We start from the raw sequence: 12,068 nt of genomic DNA, 5'->3' as shown, positions 1-12,068 counted from the left end.
TCACAACATGAAGAAAAATGTGCTATATGTATTAATGTAAGTGAAGAAAAACAAATATTAGTCTGTATAAAAAAAATTTAGTGTCATCACTCATCTTTACAAAGTGCTGAATTTACCATTTAAACTAATCTTTCTTGTGCATCTCTGAACTAATATTTAGTTGTATAACCATGCTTCCTGAGAACTGCTTTACATCTGTGACAATTGTACTTCTGCTGCATTTCTTGGTTTTGCCTCAGAAACAGCATTTTTAATGTCAGCCCACAACTTGTCTATTGGATTAGGGTCTGGGGATTGGGCTGGCCACTCCATAACGTTAATCTTGTTGGTCTGGAAACAAGATGCTTGTTGAAACACCCATTTCAAGGGCATTTCCTCTTTGGCATAACGCAACGTGACCTATTTAGGTATTCTGATGTACTCAAATTGATTTATTATCCCTGAAATGTGTTAAATAGGCCCAACACCATAGTACGAGAAGCATCCCTATATCATGATGCTTGTCCCTCCATGCTTCACTGTCTTCACAGTGTACTGTGGCTTGAATTTAGTGTTTGGGGGCCTGACAAACTGTCTGCGGCCTCTAGACTCAAAAAGGACAATCTTGCTTTCATCAGTCCACAAAATATTGCACGATTTCTCTTTAGGCCAGCCAATGTGATCTTAGGCGAACTGTAACCTCTATAGCATTTGTCTTTTCTCAACAATGGAACTTCATGCTGATAGCTTGGCTTCACATAGCCGTCTTCTAATAGGAACATTACTCACAGGTAACTTTAGATCTTCTTTGACCCTGCTGGAATTGATCATTGGTTGAGTCTTTGCCAATTTTGTTATTCTTCGATCCATTCGAATTGTAGTTTTCCATTTTCTTCCACATCTTTCATCATTTTCTGCACTTCTTTATATGTTTTTTTTCCATCTCGAGTCAACTTTTGAATCAAAGTACGCTGTTGTTCTGAACAATGTCTAAAACGACCCATTTAACTCTAACTTTCAAAGGGAAATGCACAGGACAACCTTTTCTGCATTCATCCTTAAATAAGGGGAACATGATTAACACCTGTCTTTCACAGAATAATTTACCTCCCTAATTGAACGCCACACTGTTATTATTTTGAACACGCCCCATTTCAATTAATGATTAAATTACACAGAATCAGGTGCATCCAGTCATGACTGTTGGGTCTGTTGGTTTTCTATTACTCCACTACACCTACAAGTAAAATATTTACCATAAAGAAATATAATTTTTCCCAAAAACAATTATTGATCTGGTTACTGATGTTGAACTGCTATTATTTTGAACACGACTCTATACAAATTTTGGCTATAGTTCCAGTAATAAAAATATTACAATGCAGCTAAACACATATTATGATAAACAGAATGAGCAGCTCACCTCTCATATCTTCCGGTCCGAATTGTTCGTTCTTTAGTCACGTGACTCTCATAGACACTATACATTACACAGTAAACAGAATTGAACGGTTCTTTTTATGAGTCTTCTAATCTAAGTAATTTGTTCTTTTTACTCTATTAAACTGCATAGTGTGACTATGGAAGTCACGTGACAAAATAACAAACAACACGGACTAAAAGACTTGTTGAGAAGAACCGCTCAATTCTGTTTCCTGTGTACTGCACCACATAGCATCTATGGGAGTTATGAGACAAAAAAAACAAACCATTCGGACAAAAAGACTGAAAGGTAACTACTTATTTCTGTTTCCTGTACATACTGTAACCTATGGAGGTTTTGTGATATTTTGACTACTAGTTCTTCTGAGTCACATTAAAGACTCATTTAAAAAGAACAAATCATTGATGAACGACCCATCACTACTGTACAGGTTTATGAAGCTCTACAGAAAGTTCTAGACAGTGGGAGGAGTTTAGATTTACCTCAGAACAACACTGAGACTCCATCAGAGAACGGAGGAGGAGAATCCAGCAAGCTGTTACCGTGGGCAAGTTATTAAGTCTTATATAAAGTTTATTCTGATAATATAAAACTAATATTTAAATTTTCCTAATTTTCTCACAAACTTTTGCCAGCTTATGTGAAACTTTGTCATTTAATGTCACATAGTTTAAGTTAGCATGTAGATACAGTAACACTGATAATCATGGCAACATACAGTACTGCTTTATGTAGATTAGCACAAACATGTTAGCTCACGGTGGCTAAGCTAATGCCTAATGTAGATTACAGATGGTTGTCAGTATCAGATTTGGTTTAATTGTTTATAATGTTTTTCACCCCATTTTGGATAGCTTTAGCTTATGGTAGCTATTTGGTTCAGTTTTTGGTTGGCTTATGACACTGCTATCTACTGTATAATGTTATTTAGCACAAAGACTTTAGCTCCCAGTGGCTAAAAAACTTACAGATAGCTTACAGATGTTTGGGATATTCAGGTGTAAATCTAAATCATAATGCAAAAATTATAAATCGTTGTATAACATTACAAAAGCTTGGGTTGTCCTTATGCATGGTCAATAGTGATTGATGGTAATGTACAGTAATTTTATTGTGTTATCATGCTTATGTCATGTGTTTTTTTTCGCCGTTTTTTTATAAACAGTTGGGATAGTAAAAATGGTCAGCCACCTGTTTTATGTGCAAACAAGCAGGCAAGATACAGACAACCCTTCAGTATGTCATGGAAAACACAGACACCCTGGACAACGATACTTGAGGTCTGGATTTAGGATGTATCTCTCGTATTTTTTAAGCGGTTGGCCACACGATAAGGCTTCACTTGTGACTGCACACAACCAGCACATGGACTGACCTTAGATGCCAGGAATGTTGCCACTGCTGGTCACCGGGTCTGTGTGCATTAATAATCAGTTTATGGTAACCAGCAAAAAAAAAAAAACAGCCAGGTTTGCGATGTTCACTTAGATATATTATTGTGTATTGGGTGTAAAAGATCCTCTCTTCATCGTGCACTGTCCCTGATTGCACTGTTTTACCCTGAATGAATGTTTGCCACATTTACATGCGCTGGAGGCAGAGGCAGCGAGGCACGCATAAGGTCGTGTTCATTTTAGACACATGACCTAGCAGTGGCTGAGAAGGTGTACAAGAAACAGGTATAGGTTTACTATGTAAATCTAAACAAAGTGCATTATTATATATTCTATTATTTTCACAGAAAAACCTTGGAAGCTTCTTACGCTTCTTAGTTGTCACTCCTCACAGACATATTTATTCAGCATTTTAGAAACACAATCTTTTTGCAAAAAGTCGGAGGTAAAACTGTAACTTTAAATTTAGAACAGATGAGTAAAATGACAAGCTAATAGAATAGAAAAAAAAAACTGAAATTATAAACAACATAATTATACACTTATCCCTTATATTTTAGATGATAGCAGGAACCTAGGAAATTTGCACAAATATTTTTTTTAAACTATTTTAAGTATTCTTAAAACAGTGTGCTATAGAGCACTTTGAAATACAAAAGAAATAACACACTTAGCAATCAAGCCAGATACAAGTTAATATCAACAAGCTGAATTAGTGTCTAAAAGAAAAAAAATAAAAACATTAGCTCTCACAAAACTGTGTAATAAAACATAAAACAATAAAGCATATAACATAATTAACAAAGTAGCTGTTGTGTAATGCAATAAGATAATAACTATGTATAGGCTATCTCTTTTGTTCACATTTGTTGTTCATTTCTTTTTATTTAGACTAAAGCTTAAAATGATTCTTGGTTTGTTAGTGTAAAGTCCTGGTTCTCTTATCATTTGTAGTCGTCAACATCGAAACAACATTCAGTAATGTTGTTTTTTTTGTGTGTGACTAGCTTTTATCCAGTCAGTCACTATGTCGACCTCCACGATAAAATTAATTAACTAATTAATTAATCGCAAGCATCAATATTTAATCTTTTGATAGAATCAGGACCACACACACGATTGTTCAACAAATAGAGCGTTCAAAAACATATGACATTTCATTGAAATGTTCCGCTGTCATACATTCATGAATATTTCACAATGTTCATTGATTTCTGTTAATCAGCACAGCCCTGCTAGGCTATCACACTGTAAGAAAAATCCAACTAGATGAATGTTGAATTAATTCATATTGTATTGTTGGACTAACTGTTATGTGTTGAAACAACAGGTAACATTGTGTACTTGAAAACTTTGGAGAAAAATCGCTTCAAACAGTTGCTCCTGAGAATGACAAAGTAAAACCCTTGAAAATATAAAACGTTTTTAAATATGAAACAATATGTAGCTTTAAAACATTATTAGAATTTCAGAAACAGTGTTTTACACTCTCTGGCGGTATATAGCCTTATTAATATATTTTATTTCTATCGTAACTGTTATGTGAAATTTATCATCTTTGTCTTTATAAGACGGTCCTTTTTTTCTTTAACCAGATCTCTGCTGTGGAGGATTGGGTCAGGGGGGTGATGGCTGGCCTTCGTGCTCTGAACATTTAATTACAAAAGGACTGAACGCACACCTATGAAGCCATCCAAACGATTTCTCCCTCAGATTCACATGTTGAGAAATTCTTGTTGGAATGGATTATTTTTTCGTGTCTGACACAATTTATTCAAAAGTCAAGGTCTTGCTCCAAAGTCTCGTTGTGCTAAATTTATGCCATGCTCTGCCTGACATGTGCCTTCTTCTGCCCAGGATATGCCCTGCACTGCCTGATCCTTGCCTGTCTCACCTGAATTTAGCCCTGCACTGTCTCAACCAGACACTGCACCATGCCAGCCTAGCTCAGCAGCACTGAGGATGTACAGCTATGTCCACCAGCTGGGTTTGAAAAAGAGGGTGTTTCTTCCACCGCCTAGCTTTTATAGACAGCATGTAGACCCCAATATCACTCCAAAATTAAAATTCAAGCAAGCAAACTGGATTCATAGCAATGTTTCTAGATTATCATGCATGCAGCACACTTCAGTCTCACCACTGTCACAGGTCCTCAGTTATCATGGTTGTTCTGCGCCCTAGCTTGGAAGATGTTGTGCTTGCTTTGGCTTCAACAACATCATGCTGCTGCCACCACTTGGCTTGGCTTTAAGAATGGCAAGCTGTTGATGGCTCATATGGTACCTCATTGTTACATTTCTGGCCTCATGCTTATGCCCAGCTTTACCACAACCGTCATTTTAAGCCCGCACCCACCCAAGGACCTGTGTCACAGCCTCTGCATTTGTTGTCAATGTCCTCGAGCGTAGTGATGGGAAGTTTGGATCATTTTAGTGACTCGGTTCTTTGAATGTTGTTCATCAAAAAAAATAAATATTTTTTTGAGTAATTTAGTTAATGTCATTCTTTTGATCAGAAATAAAATAAATTGTTACATTTTCAGTAAACAGACCCCCAACATATCTACATACAAACATTTTGGCTATAGTTCTAGTAATGAAAATATTACAATACAGCTTAGGACATATGATAAACAGAAAGAGCAGCTCACCTCTTATATCTTCTGATCTGAGTCAATGGTCCTTTTGTGTTGTGACTCCCATAGACGCTATGCAGTGCAATATTGTACAAGCAGTTTAAACATAATGGCACAAAAACAAACCGGTATAGCAAGCACCAATCATCTGTAAATGTTAGATCTTTAATAACACTATGTGTATATATCTTTTTTCATTTAGTAAAACTTTTAAAATAAAGTATTTATCTAATGTATGCAATGTAGCAGCGACAACATTTTCAAGTAGCCTATTGTATGTTGCTGATTCAGTTTTGCTGCGTTCTTGTTTTTTTTTTTTTTTTAGTCATCCAAGGTGTAATTGTAACAAACTTTAAAGGCAAGGTATACACTCTGGTACTACATGTTTTATTATCTGAAAGCATGCAACTGCTTGTAGTGTAATCTGTAATCTAATTTTACAATCAGCTTCTTCTCCAGAAAAGAAATGGGAAATTAAAATCTCTCCTGGTTTAACAATCATTTAAGCGGCATTATTTATATGTATATAATTCATGACATTAAAATATGAATATAATAACCATTGGGAAGCAGCTATGGTGTATAAGAAAATAGTTTGGAACAAAGTTTGAAACAAAGTCCACCAAAAGGTCCTTTAGTGGACCTTGATTTATTGGTTATTTATCACCTGGTCACTGATAATTTATTGTAACTGCGACATCTCTAATTTATGATTTCGAGGTGTATGACTTTCTTTAAAAGCCTGTTTGTCAAAAAGTGTTTATCCCAATTTATAGACATTATAAAAAAAAATCTATAGATTTGGGTAACAAAGAGCTTACACATCTCTCCTTCTCGTCCATGTAGCATAAATAACATAATTTTAAACAAATCTGTATAAATTCTAAATTACATTTGTATTTTGTTAATATGCAAGTAAATTTGTAAGACACTTTTCCCCACTACTTTAAATTGTACCTTAAATATTAATTTGGTATCGGGAATTGTTTTGAATTCTATATGTTATTGGTCTTTCAGCTGCTCCAGTTGAGGTGTTGCCACAGTGGACCAACTGATCCGCACAACATCATTCTCACCTTATTATACATCTGAGCTGTTAAGGGTTAAGGGCCTTGTTTAAGGGCCCAAGAGGGGCAGATTGGTGGTCGTAGGATTTAACCCTGGGATCTTCCGAACCATAGTCCAATGCCTTAACTACTGAGCTACCACTAACACTTATGAACATTTATATTACATTAACCAACAATAAACATGAGTTATACATAAAGTTTTCAGTTTTTGAGTTTAGCCAAAACCTGATTCAAGTGACAGAGTTTTCATTAGGGTGTAAATGAATTTTGGTGAATTTAGAGGCATTGCTTATCCATCTTAAATTTCCTGATTCAGAAGGTAGATGTTTAATCAGTCCCAACGTATGTTTATCACTTTACCTAAATAATTCCACAAAAGGCAAATTCATAAAATGGTCATAATAACATTTTTAATAACTTTTTTTGGTGCTGGATAAAGCTTAAAGCTGTAGATCTTACATTAAATATAAAAAAAAAAAAAAAAAAAAATTAAGATTATTTGGGCTAAATTGTTTGTGAAATCAGCAGGTGAAGAACAAAGCATCTTTTTTGGACATGAGCTGATCAAATACAAGCAAAAAATTGCTTTTAAGTTAGTTGTACTGTCCATTCCAGAGCTTTACCGATTAACTATGATCTCACCAACATTATTACATTAATATCATTATAAAAAGTCAAATCCTTACAAAAAAAATACAAAGCACCTATAGTTACTGTACAACTAATTCATGAAAAGAACTTAAAGTTTGTCATTCAATCAGACTGTATAAGATGAGTTGGATAGTGGAACTTATATGCATGCAATGTTTACAATGAGCAAGACAGTAAAAAATTTCATTTGTTACCCAATCCAGGAAGCAGCACCTACATTTTTGAGTCTGTTGTTGATCCAGTTTTGCCATGTTATGTAGCCTCTTTATTCATAGGAAATTACTGTATATGCCCTTAAGATATCAGTGAAGAAGTATATACTGTGCATACTGTACCATAATATAATGCAATGTTTTAGAGCACTCACATTGCATGTCAAGTCACAAAGAGAACCTGCATTAAATCCATATTTCTATTAAAAACCCAACTGAAACAAGATTTTAAAGATAACTGGAAATTTTAACAAATGTGATTTCAACATACAAACTGCATGTGTAACTTCACTCCATAGTGTACTTGAAAACAGTGCCAAGCATCACACTGTATTAAGAGATGTGTATATTTTACTTATATTATATAATATATTTTATATATAAGTATATTTTATTTATTTTTTATTTGACCAATAAAGTGAGCTTAAGTGCACTATTTATAGAATTAGTCATAAAAGTCTATGGCAAATTCTTTTCTGGTGCTGGATAAAGATGTTATATTAATCTAACATTAAATTGGAAATTAGCAGGTAAAGAAAATAGCATCTTTTCTGGACTGATCAAATACAAGCCAAAATTGCTTAGGTTAGTTGGGATGGTGTGGCTGGATTTTAAGAAACAGCAACAACAAAAAAAAAGGTGTAGACTATTCTAGAGCTCGACCAGTTACCGGTTAAAACAATATCACCAACATTATCCCATCAATATTATGTAAAAAAAAAATTCTGTCTTCTTCTTTGTCTTTCGGGTGTTCCCTTTCAGGGGTCACCACAGCGAATCATTTAAAAAAAATTCTGTAATCCTTACAAAAAAAAAATTTAAAATAAAAAAATACAAAGCATCTATAGTTACAACAAGATAGATGAAAGAACTTGGCCATTCAGATAAAGTGTATAGGATGAGGTGGATAGCGGAGAGAAGAGACTGAGCAGAAAAGAGAACTGATTCTGTACTTCAGACATGAAGACATGAGGATGATCTCATAACTGTTAAAATGTCTCTATTGAAAGATTCTCCATCTCTGACGGAACCTATATCCATGGGCAAAAACATCACACAAGTAAGAAACCACCAACAGAAATTACAATGAAGCAAAACTTTTTTCTATTAAATCATGAAAAATATAACTAGATACCCAATGTCCTGTTCTTGTTTTATCTTCAAAATTGTTTTTTATTCTGGTTAAAAACAAACAAACAAAAAAAAATAATGTTCATTTAGCCTATATTATTATTATTAATATTATTGGAATGTTTTGCTTTTATAAACTTACCCAGCTTTCAATTGCCTCCCTACACATAACAAAACAATAGATACACCTTTTTAGTTTAGAATAACAATTGATATGAAACAAACTGCAATGTTTTTTTTTTTAAACATAAAACATACATAACACCACACTGGCCTTATCCATTATTGTCTTTTAATAGTTATGTATGTTAATAGTTAGATATACTGTAACTAAAAAAAAGTCTATAACGTCTTTTGGAAATTGTATTGCCAGTAGAATGGTAATTGCCTGTTGCATCTACAATACAATAATTATTAACTGCTTTGGACAGTACTTACAAGCATCATAGATTTGCAAGGCGAGCCATGTCGAAACAAACACTGTTTCCAGTGGGACAACAATCACACGCAGATCTCCTATTATTCGTGCTCTGTTCCCTAGAAATAAATATTACAGTTATATCTCACATTTTACTGTGAATCAAGTAAATACATAGCTTATCAATCTTATTAACTTATCTTAAATCTTATTAAAGTGGAGCACCAACACTAAGCTTATAGTATTTTTACATGTATCAGCTCTTATTTAACTGGTAAATAATTTTCTCATATTGCTGTGACATACTCCAAGCTGACATTTAAAGTCATGGCAACTGTGTAACATAATGATTTATATCTTAGGTTACAAAGGTACTTTAACATTTGAACAAAGGTGGTGATTCCAAAAGAAGCTTTCATTTCTGATGAACATATGCTAATTTGATGTGTGGATACCTGCTTTCAAAATCAGTTCCATTACAAGAGCAACTGAATTGATAATAATGAGTCCTACTGATCCAAACATGTAGATCATAATGTGAAGACAACCTGTAATAAACAATGCCTTCATTTAGTCTTTTGTTGCAAAGAGGGAAAAATATAACGTTACATATTTTAATAAGTGAGACATCATGAATAGAAACAGTATTAGACTTACCAGGTAACTGTTTGGGATGCTTGAATAAGGACGTTGCTGCTAAAACCTGGAGTAAAGCCATCAAAGCCAAGCCCCCAGCATGATCTGTAATTATCATTGAGATATTCCACATTAATTGAAGTGTTCTGCAATCTTAACATAAAAGCTTTCACACATAATATGTCTGAATGTTACACAAGTTAAATTAGATTGGCCAATAGTATCTGTTTAACTGTTCAGTATGTGGGGTAAATTTGTACCTTCTGTGTTTATGAATACTGTAGTTGCAAAGTAAAAGCAGATGGCACCAAATGCAATAATTATAAACAAGACAATGACACTGCAACACAAATCTGAAAAAAAAAGAAATATGTTTGTTCCTTATTTTTAATAAAAACAAATAAAAACTATTACATAAAGTCATACTTACATCCTATCCCTCTCTGTTGAGAGCAACAGTCTTGTCTATAATTTCGAGACAGAAATATCACTGCTAGCCAAGCAATGATGTACATTACTGCCTCAAATGGAAACATCCATACTACAAATAGGAACATGTACAAAAGTTAAAGGCAGTATTAAAGGCAAAAATGCAAAAATGTTTCCTTGAACATAAATACAGTAACTAATCAAATGTTTGGACACATCTTCTCCTTTAGTGTTTTTTTTTTTTATTTTACTGACAAATCTAAACTAAGAGGTATGAAATTACATAATAAACCAAAAAGTGTTAAACAACCCAAAATATGTTTTATATTTCAGATTGTCAAAAATAGCTACTTTTAGATTTGGAAGGACAAAGTCGGCCTGACAGGGCTCTGTAAAATCCTAAGGAAAATGCTTAGCAGCAGGCAGCATCAACCAGCAAAATACACCATTAACTTTGTTAAAGCTGCGATAGTGCAAAGCAGCACCAATATCAGGCGTTGAACGGCCAGACCTCCCAATTCAGGTTGTGGCCAATTCTGATTTTCTTTTTATGCATGCACAATATCATGAATGACATTCTTTTTTAAATCTTTTCTTAACAGAAACTTTAGATAAACACAATTAATATTTTCACATTTAAACAAATCTCAAAATAAATGGAGGACATTGCATGTTTCTTTTGTTACATATTTTTAAACTGCTTCTTACAATGTTAGTGGATGGCCCTCAAGGCTGTAGCACCAGACCGGATTTGAAACTTGCAATCTCCAAATGAAAGAGCAAAAAAAAAAAAAAAATTCTGTTACTCCATTTGGGAACTTGATATCCGGCAAGATCAGATATGTCTGGACTGATCAGCTTGTCACCAGTCAGGGCTGATCCAGATAAAAACTGCTTGGCCAATGGATTACTGCATTTTTTTTTTATGTAAAACTAAAGTATAAACTTTTAAGTAGTTGAAATTTTCATTATTTTAATTACCTTTTCTTTTTTCATTTCCTGTGCTTTGTAATCATTGTCTATACCACTATATCAGTCCAGGGAACACACTCACTCACACACTGAAATTTGGAAATATCAGATAGCCCATACCCTTCTATTGTAGGGACTGTGGATGGGAAACCGGAGTACCCAGAGGAAACCCACCAAGTACGGGGAGAACATGCAAACTCCACACACAGACCCAAGGAAGAAATCAAACTCTGATCTCGGAGGGTCAAGGCCACAGTGCTAACTACTATAGTATACCACTGTGCTCAACTTGTTATGATGAAAAAGAAAAACTATAAGCAAAGTAATTTTTCTGTAAATACACGCTAACTTAAAGTACCCTTTCGGTCGTTCTGTCGGTTAGTACTTACAGTGGGCAAAATATGTTATGGTAGTTCCAATGAGAGCAAAAAGCGTCATTTCAAATAGGCAATAGACGGTCACAAATAAAGATGCCAACAAAATGTGGAGACCTGAAAAAACAAAGATTTCCAGCTGATATTAAATCTGCTCATTTCTGACAGGTTTAAATACCCAGGAGATAATAAATAAATATTAAAGTTAATTAACTACTTAATAATAAAAGAAAAATAAGTAAATATTTAGTTAAATTTATTCTTAAATGGTCTACCATTTAAAGATGATTGTACTTCTAACAATACTTACATCTTAAGGGTGTTCCTTCAAAAAAGTGCTTTTGTAGAAAAAGAACCATCATGAGTGCCATAATTAGAGGCGGCAACAATGCAGGGGCAGCTATATTCCCATAGCATGGGTTGTTCCTAACATCCCTTGAACAGATTTCTGAATGATGGACAAGAGGTGACCAGTGTTTATGACTTTATTTAACTAGTCAAAATGTTCTAGTTTTAGACTGCATTTAAATAAACCATACATACCCACATCATTTTTTATACGTTGATGAAGAAAAAGAGCAAGCAGAGCACCATTTACTGTTTCGAGGCACACACTTGAATATATTCGCAGATTAAACTTAGCTGTGGAGGAATAAGTGGGATTTTATTATTACTATATGTCACACTTAAAGGATTTTCCAGAGTAGGGTATAAAGCTTTTGA

General features: G+C 34.1%; 1 long non-coding RNA gene across 1 annotated transcript; it reads right to left on the bottom strand.

Moving 5' to 3' along the window:
• Window positions 1–9,393: 9,393 nt before the first annotated feature.
• LOC128529109 (uncharacterized) lies at window positions 9,394–11,456 on the bottom strand. The gene is made up of 5 exons (XR_008361011.1): window positions 11,361–11,456; window positions 10,001–10,111; window positions 9,831–9,923; window positions 9,592–9,675; window positions 9,394–9,482 (listed from the first exon to the last, which is right to left on the bottom strand). It is a non-coding gene; the product is annotated as an uncharacterized LOC128529109 (long non-coding RNA).
• Between the last annotated feature and the right edge of the window lie 612 nt (window positions 11,457–12,068).

Source organism: Clarias gariepinus, chromosome 8, assembly GCF_024256425.1.
Source record: "Clarias gariepinus isolate MV-2021 ecotype Netherlands chromosome 8, CGAR_prim_01v2, whole genome shotgun sequence".
Taxonomy (NCBI): domain Eukaryota; kingdom Metazoa; phylum Chordata; class Actinopteri; order Siluriformes; family Clariidae; genus Clarias; species Clarias gariepinus.
This window is presented reverse-complemented; position numbering and strand designations above follow the sequence as displayed.